The following is a 14,737-nucleotide window of genomic DNA, read 5'->3' as shown; positions in this document are numbered from 1 at the left end:
GCATTTAACAAATACCACAATTATTATTAGTATTATTATTATTGTTATTGAGCCCATCATTGGGTGGGGATTGTCGCTGTCGTTGCCGAATTGTACATTCCAAGCGCTTAGTACAGTGCTCTGCACATAGTAAGCGCTCAATAAATACTATTGAATGAATGAATCTGTTAACTTTCAAAATTAGTTCTTAGAGTATCTACTTCTGAAATGCAAAAAAAAAAAATCACAAAATATAAAAAAGGAGTAAAGTGGAGTGGGGTTGAGTTGCATACATCAGGATGTGGTAGATTGTTTTCTGAACTGCTTTTTTTTTTTTCCTAACCAAGGTATATTTTCTCAAAGCCATTGATTTATGAGGCTTTTCTTGACGTAATTTAACTTTAGCAACACGATGAAACAGATGAGCCCAAATCTCTCAGTGCCTAAAGCAGAGTCACGACAATAGTCTTCAAAATGCTGAAAGTCGTGCTTCCCATGACAAGAGTCCTCACCACTCATCAGTCAATTATTGAATTGCCCAGGAGATAATTTTCTTTAGGCCACAAGTATTAAAAAATAGTTTATTTTTTGACAGTTACCTCCATTAACCCTGGTACTAAACCCAGCAGTTTGTCCTCTGGGTTACTAACCCCTAAGACTTCTTTCCCCCAGCAGAACCTGGGGGCTGGAGTAGGAATGCTGAGAAGCAGTGTGGCTTAATAATAATGTTGGTATTTGTTAAGCGCATACTATGTGCAGAGCACTGTTCTAAGCGCTGGGGGAGATACAGGGTAATCAGGTTGTCCCACGTGAGGCTCACAGTTAATCCCCATTTTACAGATGAGATAACTGAGCCCCAGAGAAGTGAAGTGACTTGCCCACAGTCACACAGCTGACAAATGGCAAAGCCGGGAGTCGAACCCATGACCCCTGACTCCGAAGCCCAGGCTCTTTCCACTGAGCCACACTGCTTTCCCATGCTTAGTGAATAGAGCACCAGCCTGGGAGTCAGAAGGACCTGGGTTCTAATCCTGGCTCCTCCACTCGTCTGCCATGTGACTTCACTTCTGTATTTCACTTCTCTGGTCCTCAGTTACCTCATCTGAAAAATGAGGATTAAGACTGTGAGCCCCTTGTGGAACAGGGACTGTATCCAACCTGCTTACCTTATATCTACCCCAGCACTTAGTACAGTGCCTGGCACAGTCCACTTCTAGACTGTGAGCCCTTTGTTGCGTAGGGATTGTCTCTGTTGCCGAATTGTATTTTCCAAGCGCGTAGTACAGTGTTCTGCACACAGTAAGCGCTCAATAAATACGATTGAATGAATGAATAGTAAGTGCTTAAATACCATTTTTTAAAAAAATGGCCCCTGGCTTCTTTGGCGGTCAGAAGAGGATGCAGGCCTTCTCCTCTGATTCCTGGCTCTACCAGATCCTGTGCCCTCTCCATAGCCCTTGCACTAGCAACACTGGGGATGCAGTCGGAGAAACTGAGTCCAAGTCTCTCCTCCCTCTCAGCTGGTTGAGAGGAGTTTGTGGTCTGGAGATGCTGTGAGAGGATAGAGGGAAAAAAACTTTGTTCCTTTACCCCCTTGCTCATTCAGCCCTGCCAGACTCCCTAGATCCAGTTTCGTCCCCAGGAGTGGTGGGGCAAAGAGAAGCAGTGGAATCTGGATGCACTGAGGACACCAGGTTACAGGGTCAGCCAGGGGCTCAGGTTCTACCTGTTTCAAGGATCGCGGTGGACACAAGGTTGGGCAGTTCTGAAGACCAAGGAGACGATGAAGCCTGGGATATGTGAAGATCGGGGTTTGGGAAGGGAACAGTGTCGAGAAACCCCTGGTGCTGGATCTTCACTCCCTATTTCTCTGGCTCCTGAGAGCAGGGACTCTCTTCCGTTGGTTGTCTCTCAGTTTGGACCACAAAAGAGATGCTGAGCAGAACATGGGACAACATGGAACATCCAAGGGGGCAGTTCGTTCCCTCAGTTGGTCTCCCAACCAATTGTATACCCTGCTGTTCGGGTGCCTCAGAAGGAACTGGTAGTAAGGCAGGCCCTTAGAGAAGCAGGCATTGAATCTTTCAGGCAACCAAAGGGCCATCCAGCACTTCATACATTGTTCTGCACACAGTAAGTGCTCAAGTTTTATTGATTGGTCTAGTGAATTGCAGTGTACATTGTGCCTTCCTTGCCACTGGGTGCTAAATGTCCTCTAATGGTCTGAAAGTTAATGCTTCTTTCAAAGTGCGTAATTTACCACCAGAAATTAATTGGAGAATTGGATTTCATATTTCTTGTTTCCTGAGTCATAGTCAGGTCATCCAAATGTCAATATGTTGTTCTAAACCTGTTCCTTCTTTTCAGTCATTCGTCTCACTTAAGAATCTAATAGTATGTGGTTGATACTTTCTGGTTGTGTAAAATTTTAAGTATTAATGCATTTCTAAAGACTCTAAAAGTAGTTGGATTTTCAGGGTTATTTTCATTTTCTAGGGGGAAAAATAAAGCTTATATCTTTCTCTTTGAAATCTCGTAGGCAAACTTGTTTCAGAATTTCTCTGGAATGATTTAGGCATAAAAATTAACATGCACAAAAGGTCACGGATTCATTTTGTTTGTGGGGGCAAATAAGGGATAAATGACTGACCCTTTCAGGGTCATACCTTTAGGTTACATCATGCCCAAGACTCCACATGAACTTTGATGCCAACACATCTGCTGGACTGCTAGACTCACATTTTTGGACTTTCCTAGACCCCATCCTGCTGCTGCTGTTGCCCAGAGGATGGGCAGACTGGCAGGAGGGTGAGGTGGGGAATGTAAAGCCACCAGCTCTCGTGGGCAGCGGTGCCAGATGGGATTTCAGGAGGCATGTCCCAGGTCAAATGCTCATGAATAAAATATCCCAGGCATCAGCTAATAATAATGATGTTAATTATGGTATTAAGCAGAAGTTGTGTTCCAAACACTGTAATAAGTGTTGGGGAAGATACAACCCAATCAAATCAGACAAATGGAATCTCTGTCCTACATTGGTCTCACAGTCTAAGGGGAGGGAAAGCAGCTATTTAGCCCCAATTTTACATATGAGGAAACTGAGACACAGTGAGGTTAAAGAAATTTCCCGAAGGTACACATCAGGCAAGTGGTGGAGCTGGGATTAGAACCCAGGTCTCCTGACTCCCAGTCTTATTCTCTTTCCACTATGCTTTAGATCCCTGCCATCAGCGAGTAGATAAGTGGAATTCATTGAATGCTCACTGCATGCAGAACACCGTACTAATTGCTTGGAAGAGTACACTAAAACAGACACATTCCCTGTCCACAAAGGGTTTACAGTCTAGAGGGAAGATGACTATAAACCAGTGTATATAACTCGTTTGATGAGTTTTATGACAGAATGCTACTTATCTGGCTAGTTCATCTGGAGAAGGATGTTCTAGTAGGAAAAGTGTAGAACTTGCGGGTTAGAGGTATGGAGTCCCCTGAAACACATCTTCTGTGTGACCTCAGGAAAGTCACTTAACTCTTCCGGACTTTAGTTTCTTCAGATACGTAGTGTGGCCTAGTGGAAAAAGCACAGGCCTGGGATTCAGATGACTTGGCTTCTAATCCCAGTTCTGACAAGTTTCTGCTATGTGATCTTGGGTAAGTCATTTAACTTCTCTGTGGCTTATTTACCTCATCTGTAAAATGGGCATTAAATCCTACTCCCTCGTACTTAGCCTGTGAGCCCCATGTGGAACACAGACTATATCCAAGCTGGTTAACTGGATAACTGGTTAACTTGTTAACTCCAGACCTTAGAACAATGCTTGGCACATAGTGTAGAACGAGTACTATTATAATAATACATAAAGAGATAATATCAATGTAATATAATAATATCTGTCCCTACCTACCTCGGAGCCCCGTGTGAAGACAGGTTAAAAATAGTGAAATTTCTTTAGCAAATAAAAATAGGGTTCTTTAGCAAATAAAATATACGCTATTTCTCAATTGCAGTACAGCAATGAGAAGCAAAGAGCTATAGGCAAGATGGTGAACACTGTTGAGGCAAAGATAGTGTGCCCATGCAGAGAGCAACTAACAGCAGTATTTTTAACTGATCTAAACCAACATTTGTTTAGGCCTGATTAATGCTGTTATTGGTGGAGTTTAAGAAATATGTAAATTATGTACGGTTTGTTTTTTTTCAACTTTTGGTTAGGTTTGTCCTAAGTAGATAAGCTTTGTTGGTGCGGGATCAGGAAAGATTAAGGAGCAACTATAAATGTCTTATTAAACACACATTTAAAGGCATTTTGTGAGTTCATTCCTCCCTTGACAGTCTGCCAGCATCTTTCCCAACATACGTTCAGGAAGTTGAGAGAGAGAAGGGTGATGTCCCAGTTGCCCCACCTTAACGGGCCAATGAGGCACAGGGATCCTTCATGCATTCATTGAATCGTATTTACTGAGTGCTTATACTGTATCAGAGCACTGTACTAAGTGCTTATCCTTCCAATCTCAAGACATAAAACTCTTTTCCCCAAACCCAAACTGGAAAAATTGGATACATCTTTGATATGGCAAAGATGATGAAAGATGATTACTGGAGATAAAACAACAATCTCCAAGATCAGAAGAGAGGAGAGGAAAATGAATCCATTTGAAAATTCCAGGCTGCTTCTCTCTTCCCCTGTAGAAGGCAGATGGGAATTCAAAAGCATCTTTGGACTCTGCTTACCTTTATTCCCTTCACTTGAGCATGTCTGCCACATTAAGAAGAGACTTTCCTCCTATATTTCAGTGTGCTTTTCCCCTCCTTTGAAGAGCACTATTCAGTTAGATATCCTTTCAGTAAACCAATCAATCAATTGCATTTTTTGAGTGCACTGGGTGCAGAGCACTGTGCTAAGCTCTTGGGATTGTAAAATATAACCGAGTTGGTAGACATGTTCCCTGCCCACAATGAGCATACAGTCTAATGGGATATCTGAGTTTTTATTTGGTGCTTTTATTTCCAAAGCACCTTACAAGAGTTATTTTCCTCTGCTCCCCACAACACCTCTACAAGAGAGGGTTCAGATATTATTGTCCCATTTTTACGGATGGGGAAACTGAGACACGAGGAGTTTAAGTGACTTCCCCAAGGTCACACAATAGGCAGATGGCAGAGCCTGGACTAGAACCTGGAACCTCTGAGTTCCAGGGCCACGGCTCTCCCACTAGCCCACACTGCCTCTCCTTTATGGATTACAGTTTTCTCTCTCTCATTCCTTCATTCTTTCACTAGGTTTTGTGTTTATTATTCCATCCTTACTTCCACAGGCATTTCTGGTATTCTTAGGTAAAATGTAGAAATTAGGAAATTAGAGAAGCAGAATGACCTAGTGGAAAGAACATGGATCTGGGAATCAGAAGACCTGTTTGTTTCTTTGTTTTTAGGTTTTTTTATTTGTTAAGCCCTTCCTACATGCCGGACACTGTACTAAGCATTGAGATAGTTACAAGATAATTGGTTTGGACACAACCCCTGTCCCAAATAGGGCTCACAGTCTTAATCCCCATTTTACAGATAAGGTAACTGAGGTATAGAGAAGTTGCCAAAGGAAATATGGTAGGCAAGTGACGGAGCCAGGATTATGACTCAGGTCCTCTGACTCTAAAGCCCATACTCTTTCCATTAAGCCACACTGCCTAGTTCTTAATGGCAGAACTAGGTTCTAGTCTAATCCCAAAGCACTTGCTGTTTTATGGCTTTGGGCAAGTTACTGAACTTCTCTATGCTTCTGTTTCCTCATCTGCAAAATGAAGACTTAATGACTGTAGCCGTCCCTAGACCCCACAAGCTCTTCCAGTTATTGTCTCATCCCCCTCCTTCCCTTCTCTTCCAAACTCCTCAAGTGAGTTACACCTGCTGCCTCCGTTTCCTCTCCTCTAATTCTCTTCTTTACACCATGAAATCTGGCTTCTACCATCTTCACTCCGTGGAAACTGTTTTCTTCTCAGCTTACCAATGACTTCGTTCTTGCTACAGCCAATAGCAGCCCTACTCTATCCAAATCCTCCTAGACCACTCAGCGACGTTCAACACTGTGAACCACCCTCTTCCGGAAACACTATTTAATCTTTGCTTCACTGTCACTGTCCTAGTTCTCCTGTCTCTCTGGCAGCTCGTTCTCAGTCTAGAGGGCTACTCCTCTGTCTCCCACCCTCTAACTGTGGGGTCCTTCAAGGCGCAGTTCTGGGTCCCCTTCTTCATCTGCATCCACTCCCTTGGAGAATTTATTCATTCTTAAACCTTCAACTGCCATCCCTACACAGATGATTCCCAAATTTACCACTCCCTCCCCTACCATTCTTCCATGCAGTCTCATGCAATTCCTCCTGCCTTCAATCAGCCACTCGGTCAATCAGTGATATTTCTTGAGTGCTTACTGTGTGCAGAGCACCCAAGTGCTTGGGGGAGAATAATACAACAGAGGTGGTAGACAGGTTCCCTGCCCACAAGGAGCTTGCAGTGTAGAGTGGGAGACAGATTGAGTTTACAGTCTAGAGTGGGAGACAGACATTAATATAATGAATAAATTACAGATCTGTACATAAGTTCAGTGGGTCTATTACTTGCATGTCCTGCTGAAACCTCAAAATTAGCATGTCTGAAACAGAACTCATCTTTCCGCCCAAACACTGTCCTCCCTTTGACTTTCCTATCATTCTAGGCCTTCCCTGACCAAGCCCTTTATTTCTCCTATCTGCCCTGCGGTCTTTATCAGCTTTGGCTCTGAACCCCTTAAGCACTTTGACACTCACCCCAACCCCACAATACTTGTGAAAATATTCTAATTCTCTATTATTTCCCATATTATTTTGTTAATGAGGTGTACATCCCCTTGATTCTATTTACTGCGATTAACTTGTCTTGGTTTTGTCCATCTGTCTCCCGCGATTAGACTGTAAGCCTGTCAGTGGGCAGGGATTGTCTCTATCCGTTGCCGAATTGTACATTCCAAGCACTTAGTACAGTGCTCTGCACATAGTAAGCGCTCGATAAATATTGAATGAATGAATCCCTAATCTATTTTTAAGATCTGTCTTCCTGTCGACTGTAAACTCCTTGCTGGCAGTGATGGTCTCCTGATGCTTTTGTATTGTACTTTCCCAAGTGCTTAGTACAGTGCTCTGTGCATAAGTAAGCACTTAGTACAGTGCTCTGCATACAGTTAGCCTCAATAAATACAATTGAATGAATAATGAATGAGTGCTCAATAAACACCTTTGATTGACCAAAAATAATATCCTTTGTAACACTGACAGGAAAGCATGAGCATTCCAGGGGTAGGAGCTGATTTTTTTTTTTTTTTTTAAGGCAGTCTTTTCATTTTAAACTCTGTTGTGTTCCCCTACCCAAAATTTATTTTAGGGTCTGTTTACTTCTGATTAGCTTTAATTTTTAATCTCTTTGAGGATGGGGTTCATGTCTACTAGTTCTGTTGAATTAGTCAATCAACACTGACTGTGGAGTGTGTATGAATGATCACCGTTGGGCTGATATAATTTCAAGAGGGAGCATTCTTGAGCCTCAAAGGAAATAAAGCAGCACAGCATAGAACCCAAGTCACAGGCTAACAGAGTTTGTCCTAGATTCGATACAAGACAATTTGTTTCATAAATCCTGCCTGACTTGCTCCCCAGGGAACACACAGTTTTGTTTTGTTTTTAATGGTATTTTTTAAGCTATGAGTCAAACACACTGTTCTAAGCACCAGGACACTTTTTAAACACTTCTTGCTGTCTCCGAGTCTGTGTTTTTTATCCTTTAAATTTTGTCATTTTAGAATATGTTTCAGAACTTCAAAAAAAAAAAAAAAACAACCCAGATATAAACCTGAATAAGCATAGTGTGGACCTCCCCCAATTAGACTGTAAGCCCATCATTGGGCAGGGACTGTCTCTATCTGTTGCTAAATTGTATATTCCAAGCACTTAGTACAGTGCTGTGCACATAGCGCTCAATAAATACTATTGAATGAATGAATGAATAAGCAATAGTATTTTGGAGCAGTTACTCTGTACACGGAACTGTACTAAGCACTTAAGAAAGTAAAATAGAGGAAGTAGACTTGATCCCTGCCCCAAGAATTTTGCAGTCTACTGGGAGAGATAAACATGAAAATAAATTACAGGTAGGAGGGAGTTTTAGAATATAAATATCTGTACTTAACTGCAACAGGGATTAGGTAAGTAGCCAAGTCCTTAGGTGATGCTCAGATGAATATGCTGAACGACCTGTGATCTAAAGAGTTTTCATCATATTGGTTTGGGCTTCAAAATGTTATCATCTTGTATGATCTGATCTAACATCCAAACCACAAAAAACTTTCTTCCACATTAAAAACTTGTGGGACCTCTAGATAATCAAATTCTCAAACCATGCAATTGTTGATTTTGCTGCTGAATCCCTAAACTTGAGCTTTTTAATACTAAAAAGAAATGCATTTATGTGTTCCATAAAGCCCAAGATTGGAGGCCAATTTGGCTTTGGAGTTTGTCCAAATATGTTTTGTTACTGTGATTTATGATCAGGAGAGCCCTAAGAGTTTGTAGCCAGAACTGTTTTGTTTTCTTAAAAGCAATACTCACCATCAGTCATGCTTTTTAAGTGAGGGTAAATAATGACTTCCGACCGGATTTGGTGGGAGACTTGGATTTAACGTCACTAAAGCAGAACTCCTCATATTCCCACTGAAACCCTGTCCTCCTGCTTCTGAACACTGAAGACGGCACTACTATCTTCCTAGTCTCACAAGCCCATAACCTTGGTGTTATTCTGTTTTCAACCCCTTTCATTCAACCCACATATTCAGTCTGACCCCAAATCCTGTCAGTTTACCCTTCACCACATCAGCTAAAATCTCTCCTTTCCTCTCCATCCAAACTGCTACCTTGTTAATCCAAGAAGTTATCCTATCCCATTTGATTACGGCATCATCCTGCCTGCAGACTTCCCTGCCTCCTCCCATTTTAATCCGTGCTTCGCTTTGCTGCCCAGACCATTTTTCTATGATAAAAGTTCAGTCCATGTTTCCCCTATCCTAAAAAACCACCAATGGTTTCCCATCTATTTCTGCATCTAACAGAAACTCCTTGCCATAGGCTTTAAAGCACTCAATCACCTTGCCCCCTCCTATTTTAGCGTCCTAATTTCCTATTACAACCCAGCTTGGACCCTTCACTTGTCTAATGCCAATCTACTCACTGTACCTCTATCTCATCTATTTCACTGCTGACCTCTCGCCCAGACAGATGTCTGACAGATGATCACTCTCCCCACCTTTATAGCCTTACTGAAGGAACGTCTCCTCCAAGAGGCCTTCCCCAACTAAACCATCATTTCCTCTTCTCCCACTTCCCTCCGCATCACCCTTACACTTGGATTTCTACCTATTTTTCACCCCTTTCTCAGCTCCACAGCACTGCTCCTATAGACTCTCCGCTCAACATGGACAGGGAAGGTGGCTACTGACTCTGTTATACTGTACCCTTCCAAGTAATTAGAACATTGCACTGCACACAGTAAGCACTCAATAAATGGATGGATTGACAGATTGTATATGTGTGTTGAATGAGAGAGATGAGTTGGGGGTGATGTCAGGGTCACAGGCTTGAAAGACAGGGAGGATGGTGGTACTGTCTACAGTAATAGGAAAGTCATGGGAAGTAGAGGGTTGGGGTGGGAAAAGAACGAGATCTCTTTTGGACATGTTCACTTTGAGGTGTCTGGGCAGCATCCAACTAGAGATGTCCTGAAGGCAGGATCAAACCCAAGCCGGCAAAGAAGAAAGATCGGGGCAGGAGATGTCTATTTGGGAATCATCCACATAGAAGTGGTGGTTGAAACCATGGGAGCGAATGAGTTCTCCAAGATAGTGGGTGTAGGTGGAGGATAGAAAGGGACTCAGAACTGAGCCTTGAGGAACTCCTCCAGTTACAGGGTGGGATGCAGAGGAGGAGCCTGCAAAAGATACTGAGCATAAGCGGCCAGAGAAATTGGAGAACCAGGAAAGGACAGTGTCAGTGAATACTGGATAATGTTTCCAGGGGAATGGGGTCAACAGTGTTGAAGGCAACTGAGAGGTCAGTGAGAATTGGAATGGAGTAGAGGTCTTTGGATTTTGCAAGGAAATCATTGGTGACCTTGAGGAAGGCAGCTTTGGAAGAGTGAAGAAGGAGAAACCAGATGGGAGGGAGTGAAGGAGGGGAACTGGAGTCAGTTGTGCAGTCAACTCGCTCCAGGAGTTTGAAGACAAATGACAGGAGGGAGATGGGGTGATAACTGGAGGGACTTGTGGGGTCATGGAAGGGTTTTTTGTGGGGGGTGGTTAGGGGATTCATGAGCATGTTTGAAAGCTGCGGGAAAGAAGCCATTGGAGGATGAACAGCTGAAGATGACAGTAAGGAGTGAAGAAGGGAGGGAACAAGTGTTTAGAGAAGATTTAAAAGGATGGAGTCTGAGGCACTGGTGGCGGGGGTGGATTTTGAAAGGAAGCAGGAGATCTGTTGAGATACTGCTGCAAAGGCTGGGAGAGTCAAAGAAGGGGCAGGAAGAGGGAGGGATTGGAGAGGAGCAGATAGATTTTAGGAAGATGTTTGGTAGGATGTTTGTCAGTTTAACATTTGGATATTCACCTCACACCCAGCCTCACTGCGTTTATGCATTATCTCCATCTGTAATTTATTTTCATGTCTCTGTCCCCCTCTAGTTTGTAAGAGAACATGACTAGCTGCTCTACTGTATTGTACTCTGCCAAGTGCTTAGTACAGTGCTCTAAACACAGCAAGTGCTCAACAAATACCAATGACTGACAAGAAGATGAGCAAAGGATGAGGCAGCTCATGTGTCTGTCTGGCTCATTAAAGTGTGAAATTCCTGATCTCTTGAAAATTAATTTGAAATCCTATTGTATAGATAATATTGTATCTGCCCCATTGCTTAGTCCATAGTAAGTGTTTAACAAACACCACAATTATGTTCATTATATTGATACAGTGAAAAAGGAAAATACCTCAACTCCGACACATAAAGGCTTTTTCTCTCTTTGAACCTATCGCTGAGTGAATGTTGTATTGTTCAGAGACATCAGTGTGGCCTAATAGAAACAAGATCCATCTTCTGGGAGTCGGAAGACCTGAGTTCTAATTCTGCTTCGGCCACTTTTGTGTGGTGTGACCTTGGGCAGATTACTTGAATTCTCTGTGCCTCAGTTCCCTCATCTGCAAAATGTGGATTCAATACCTGTTCTCTCGCCTACTTAGACTGAACCCCATGTGGGTTCTTGTATCTGCTCCAATGTTTAGTACAGTGCTTGGCACATAGTAACAAGCCCTTAACAAATTCAATAATAATCATTCTTACTATTATTAATTATCATTATTGGAGAGTCTGAAGGAGATTATTTACCAGGGCTATTCTGGCAACTTCAGTTGGTAGTCAATGGAAAGGGAAACATAGGAGGAGGAGAAGGAGACTTTGGTGGAAGAGGGGGGTATAGCTCTAAAATCTTCCCACTAGGAAAGCCGCTGGGGGGTCTTGCAATGGAGATTCTTTAAATTTCAATTTTATAGAATAAAATATATCCTCCCTAAATTCCCACCCCTGGGAAGCCCCAGTACATAAGATAATACATTAATATTAGTTCAATGTGCCGTGAAGAGAAAATTTAACCCCATATAGTTCCGGTGATGGAATCCTGCAGGGGTTGCCCATCCACCTCAAAAAGAAACTCCTCCACATTGGCTTTAAAGCCCTCAATCACCTTGCCCCCTCCTGTCTTACCTCACTGCTCTCTTACTACCACCCAGCCTGCACACTTCACTCCTCCAGCACCATCCTACTCTCTCTACCTCGACCTCATCTACCGATCCCACCTGTGCCACCGATCCCTTGCCCGTGTCCTCCCTATGGCCCAGAACTCCTTCCCCTTTCATATCCAACAGAAAACCACTTTCCCCATCTTCAAAGTCTTATTAAAATCACATCTCCAAGAGGCCTTTCCCGTCTAAAACTTCACTTCCCTTATTTGCCTTCCCTTCTGCATCACCTATGCCCTTGGGTCGGTACTCATTAAGCAGTTTGATACCCACCTCATCTCTGGATCCACAGCATTAATGTAGATATGCTTCTTGGCCATTTCCCCAGCTGTAATTTATTTTAATGTCCGTCTTCTGGTTCTAAACTGGAAGCTAATTATGGACAGGGATCATGGCTAGCAATTCTGTTGCACTGTACTCTCCGAAGTGCATAATTCAGTGCTCTGCACATAGTAAGCATCCAGTAAATACCATTGATTGATTGACTAAAGGCTTTGATTTGATTTTTCCAAAATTGTTTCAGGGCTATGATAGATGACAGTGGCCAGCTGACCAGTCCGAAATGGGAAGATCCAGTAAGACCCAGAACTGAAGTGCTCCCTACTCCTGGCAGAGGGAATTACAATAGTTTGGCAAAAGCAGCTTAAGATATGGCTAAAGATAGTTAAGAAGAGGCTCACAAACTTAATCCTCATTGGCTAGACATGTTTAACAACCATGAGGGAAGCTGTTTATCAAGGAAAACCTTCCCAGCCCCCGGTACTATCACAAGCACAATTACAGAAGTTATGCTTTCAGAAGGATTGCCCCAGTAATTGGACTTGCTTCATCTGTTTCCTTTTACTGTCATCCCCTTGACTTTTTCTGGCAGGAAATCTTACAGTCAGATTTTATGTTAAGGTGGAGCCAGGGAACTCTTCAATTGTCCGTAACTAGGAGATATTTGTTTTACAATTCATCTATTTCTGTATGCAAGTATTTATTTTGATTTAGCTATAAATATATTTTTTAGAGCCTTGTGTTTCTTTTCTTTTTTTATGATATTTATTAAGCACCTATCATGTGCCAGGCACTGTACTAAGCGCTGGGATTGATACAAGACAATCAGGTTGGACACAGTCCATGTCCCACATGGGAATCCTACTCTTAATCCCCATTTTATGATGAGGTAACTGAGGCACAGAAAAGTTAATTGACTTGCCCAAGGTCATACAGCAGACAAGTGGCAGATCCCGGATTAGAACTCAGGTCCTCGGTCTCCCAGGTCCGTGCTCTTTCCACTAGGAGATGCTTCTTCTCTTGTTTGTGGGATAGAGGGCTGGGATCATGGAGCAAATGTTTTTCCTTGGTTTCTAAATAGGATTTTCAGTACTTTATATGGATCTCATTTGTCTGCAAGTTCAACATCTGGCAATAGGGCACATTTACTGCACACTGGAAATCTGAGGAAGGCTGCTGGAGTTCATCTTGTTTTCCTTCTGTGGACTGTAGCTGCACATTCACACTATTAGTCATTCTACTTAGTCATGATACACTGGAAACGATTGAAATGTAATACAGAATACAGAAGCTGATTTTGATGGAAATTTGCACTATTGGAATAATTAGTGCATAAATAATTATTTATTAAGTCCTTCCGTTTAGTTTCCCTAGAGGTTTTCTGTGTGAGCTCTCTGGGAGTATAGGCATTCCCTAAGCTTGAGTGGATATTAAGTCCCATCCCTTATAACTAGAGTCTAGTTTAGACTGCAACTCAAAGGCTTAACGTCACTTGGGTATTCCTAACTGTATCGGACTAGAGGCCCTTCTTTCACCTCCTCAGAGCAGCCTCCCAGCCTCTTCACTTTTGCACTGAGAAACTCTATGGAGCCCTGTTTTGCTACATCATACTGTGGGTTGCTGAACCATTTAACTTCATTTCTGAAGCCTCTCTGCCTTGTTTTTTGAGATGGTGAAAGCCCTGGAAAAGTCTTCAATGCTTAAGCAACCTTACAAAAAGCACTATCACAGTAGTTGATAAATGGGGAATTGGATTATGTCAGCCAAGTGGGAGTTGTCAACCGTTCAGAACCGTGAGAGGGTCAAAGCCATAGGTGCAGCCTACCGCAGTGTGAACAGGGAATGTGTCTGCCAACTCTATTGTACTCTCCCAAGCACTTAGTACAGTGCTCTACACACAGCAAATGCTCAATAAATACCACTGATGATGATGATGGTGCAAGAGGTTGGAAATAGGAAACATCAAGCCTCTCTACCAGCTCTAGAAAGATATTTTGAATGTGGTCCACAAAAGGAGGCAAAAGGAGGTGGAGTACTCTGTGGATTTGAATATAATAATGATAATAGTAATACCAAGCACATGGTATCTGTCTCTCCCAGGCTTGTATCTGGGGTAGGTACAAGATAGGTTGGACACAGTTCCCCATATGGACTAGAGAAAGTGTAAGTATGTGTAAGTAAGTAAGTGAAACAGGGAACAGTGTAAATATGAGGGAGAGTGGCTATTTAAGCCTCATTTTTCAAATGAGGAAACTGAGGCACAGAGAAGTTAAGTGACTTGTCCAAGGAAACACAGCAGGCAAGTGGCCGAGCAGGGGTGACATCCCACATCTTCTGAGTCCCAGGCCTGGGTTCTTTCCACTAGGTCATGTTGCTTCTAATATAGCATCATGAAGTAGATGATAATATCTTCAACTTTCTAATTTGCCCACAGAAGTTGTTTCTAGAGTTTTTCCTTTGAATCAGGATCTGGACCAAGGGTTTTATTACTTTCAAAGTAGGCAAAAAAAAAATTCTTCCTCTCTTTTCAGTTGTCCTAATTCCTTTCCCAAAATTGAACTGTAAGGTCACTGTGGGCCAAAGACTGTGTCTGCTATACTGTTATACTGTACTTTCCCAA

The 14,737-nt window shown here is 42.6% G+C and overlaps 1 protein-coding gene across 2 annotated transcripts in view; it reads left to right on the top strand.

The window, feature by feature from the left end:
- Nucleotides 1-14,737, top strand: part of PIP4P2 (phosphatidylinositol-4,5-bisphosphate 4-phosphatase 2) — a 57,112-nt gene that overhangs the window by 5,797 nt on the left and 36,578 nt on the right. The gene's annotated exons all lie outside the window — the stretch shown is intronic.

Source organism: Ornithorhynchus anatinus, chromosome 4, assembly GCF_004115215.2.
Source record: "Ornithorhynchus anatinus isolate Pmale09 chromosome 4, mOrnAna1.pri.v4, whole genome shotgun sequence".
Lineage (NCBI taxonomy): Eukaryota > Metazoa > Chordata > Mammalia > Monotremata > Ornithorhynchidae > Ornithorhynchus > Ornithorhynchus anatinus.
Note: the sequence above shows the minus strand (reverse complement) of the source record. Positions and strands in the feature narration are given on the sequence as shown.